Below are 2,500 nucleotides of genomic sequence, written 5' to 3' on the forward strand. Positions count from 1 at the left end.
TGTTTTAGTGGTTCGACATTGGGAATGTTCTCAAATAGCTCAGAGAAAGTGTTTCAGTGGTAATTTCAGTCTTTTCTGCACGACGTTTTCCCACAGGTTCTATTGAAAACGTTGCATAAAATCCACAAGAAAACGTTTAGTAACGTTCAGAGAACATTCTAAGAACGTTATTTATAAGCGCAGATCCATTCTCAGCCTCAAAACTCTCTCTATCGTCTTGTTAAAGGAAATGTTTAATTTTAAAACCCGCCAAACAATAAGTAGTGCAAATATACACATATATATATATACGTTTTCCTCATCAATCAAACACAATACCCCATAATGACATCACAATACCCCATAATGACATCACAATACCCCATAATGACATCACAATACCCCATAATGACATCACAATACCCCATAATGACATCACAATACCCCATAATGACATCACAATACCCCATAATGACAGGGGGAAAAAACATGTTTTTAGAAATGTTTGTAAATTTATTACAAATAAAAAACCGGAACTATCACATTTACATAAGTATTCAGACCCTTTACTCAGTACTTTGTTGAAGTACCTTTGGCAGTGATTACAGCCTCGTGTCTTCTTGGGTGTGACGCTAGAAGCTTGGCACACCTGTATTTGGGGAGTTTCTACCATTCTTCTCTGCAGATGCCCTCTTTCTTTCTCTAAGAGTGATTACACACCTGGATTATACAATATTTACACATTCTTTTCAAAATTCTTCAAGCTCTGTCACTGTCATCTTGGTAAGCAAACTGAACCAGGTTTTCCTCTATGCCTGTGCTTAGCTCCATTCCATTTATTTTTTGGTCCTGAAAAATTCCCCAGACCTTAAGGATGACAAGCATACCCATAACAAGATGCAGCCACCACCATGCTTGAAAATATGGAGAGTTGTACTCAGTAATGTGTTGTGTTTAGGGCAAATCCAATACAACACTTTGTTTTCAGGACAAAAAGTTGCCACATGTTTTGCAGTATGACTTTAGTGCCTTGTTGCAAACAGGAGGCATGTTTTGGAATATTTGTTATTCTAAGCTTCCTTCTTTTCACTCTGTCATTTAGGTTAGTAATTGTGGAATACCTACAATGTTGTTGATCCACATGTTACAAATCAATAACCAATTCTCCATTTGTCACAAAATCATCAAACTACTAAACTATATTTATTCTAAAAATGTCCAGCATACTTTGAACAACCTTTGTTACGACAAATTCCAGTTTTGGCTTGATAGAAATACATAATGTCTATAAAATGGCATTTAAAGCGATATGAAAATCAATAACATTTTCCCTGACTTTGACATCATCATGAAACTAGGATTTATTCTATAAATGTCTAGTATGTTATGCTTGTCTTTTGTAAGCCAATAGTGGCTAACCAGGGGTGGGATAATGTGGCTTTGATTGGATAGAAACCAGGAGCTTGTTAATGACAGTTTGTGGTGGAACAGATTTGAGAAAATCAATGAATCTTTCAGAATTACTTGGTGAGTTACTGGTAGGTGGGATGGGAGACACTGTCAGCTGGCGATCTACCTGTTGGGAGACACTGTCAGCTGGCGATCTACCTGTTGGGAGACACTGTCAGCTGGCGATCTACCTGTTGGGAGACACTGTCAGCTGGCGATCTACCTGTTGGGAGACACTGTCAGCTGGCGATCTACCTGTTGGGAGACACTGTCAGCTGGCGATCTACCTGTTGGGAGACACTGTCAGCTGGCGATCTACCTGATCTACCTGCGAGACACTGTCAGCTGGCGATCTACCTGTTGCGAGACACTGTCAGCTGGCGATCTACCTGTTGGGAGACACTGTCAGCTGGCGATCTACCTGTTGGGAGACACTGTCAGCTGGCGATCTACCTGTTGGGAGACACTGTCAGCTGGCGATCTACCTGTTGGGAGACACTGTCAGCTGGCGATCTACCTGTTGGGAGACACTGTCAGCTGGCGATCTACCTGTTGGGAGACACTGTCAGCTGGCGATCTACCTGTTGGGAGACACTGTCAGCTGGCGATCTACCTGTTGGGAGACACTGTCAGCTGGCGATCTACCTGTTGGGAGACACTGTCAGCTGGCGATCTACCTGTTGGGAGACACCGTCAGCTGGCGATCTACCTGTTGGGAGACAATTTCATTCCCTTCATCTGAACATTGGAGTATCAGCCACAATCAAGCATAACAGAGAACATAATATTTGAGTACATTATTATTTGCGAATATGTGTTATGGCCAAACCAGATCTCAAAGACGACCAGAACCCGTTGCAGAGAACTTCAACCACTGCATTCAGTACATTATATAAAATACTACATAATAGGCATGAAATGGTTGACTATAAAGTGTGTCATTCTCTGTCAGTTGTTCTGAGGAGATTAAAGGACGCCCTCTAGTGGAATTGGATGGACTGATTTATGGTATTTTACATACGGTCCATTAGGAAAGTATTCAGACCCTTTGACTTTTTCCACATTTTGTTAC

Source organism: Oncorhynchus gorbuscha, linkage group LG14, assembly GCF_021184085.1.
Source record: "Oncorhynchus gorbuscha isolate QuinsamMale2020 ecotype Even-year linkage group LG14, OgorEven_v1.0, whole genome shotgun sequence".
NCBI lineage: Eukaryota > Metazoa > Chordata > Actinopteri > Salmoniformes > Salmonidae > Oncorhynchus > Oncorhynchus gorbuscha.